An 820-nucleotide genomic window follows, 5' to 3' on the forward strand; every position below is an offset into this window, starting at 1 on the left:
TATTTCAGGGTTTCAATAAGCCTTCCCCCAATCGTGATGCCACACTCTTCTTCATATCATCCAGTTTCTCTGATGATTTGCTCAACATGCAGGTTGATTAAGTTCATGAGAGAATCCAACCCTGACACACGCCTTTCCTCATTTTAAACCATGCAGTGTCCTCTTGTTCTGTTCACACAACTACCGCTTGATCCATGGACAAGTTCCACAGGCGTGCAATGAAGTGTTCTGGCATTCCCATTTATCTCAAGGCTGCCCATTCTTTGTTATGATCCACACAGTTGAATGCCTTGGTATAGTCAATAAAACAAAAGTGAACATCTTTCTGGTATTCTCTGATTTCAGCCTGAATCCATTGGACATCAACAGTGATACCTAGTTCCATATCCTCTTTCTGAATCGGGCCTGAACCTCTGGCAGTCCCCTGTCAGTGATATCCGAGAGCCAACCCCCTTAGATAATCTTGAGCAAAATTTTACTTGCAGTTGATATCAATGATATGTGATAATGCGTGCATTCTGTTGGGTTACTTCTCTTTGGAGCAGGTGCACAGCCTCTCCCAGTCAGTTGGCCCAGTAGCTGTCTTTCATATTTCCTGGCATATATAAGTAAGTGCTTCCAATGCTTCATCAGCTTATTGAAATAATCCAATTGCTATTCAATCACTTGCTCAAGCATTGTTTTTGGCTAATGCCTTTAGTGGAACTTGGTACATGGTTCCCCACAGCAAGGATTTAGCTACTGCTAATGCTGAGGTTTTCAACCACATAATTTTCCGTCTCTTGTTCATTTTTTCTCTTTCTTTAAAGTCAAAACACCT

The sequence above is a fragment of the Echinops telfairi genome, unplaced genomic scaffold, assembly GCF_000313985.2.
Source record: "Echinops telfairi isolate 266 unplaced genomic scaffold, ASM31398v2 ScPeMD7_7469;HRSCAF=8507_1, whole genome shotgun sequence".
Classification (NCBI taxonomy): Eukaryota; Metazoa; Chordata; class Mammalia; order Afrosoricida; family Tenrecidae; genus Echinops; species Echinops telfairi.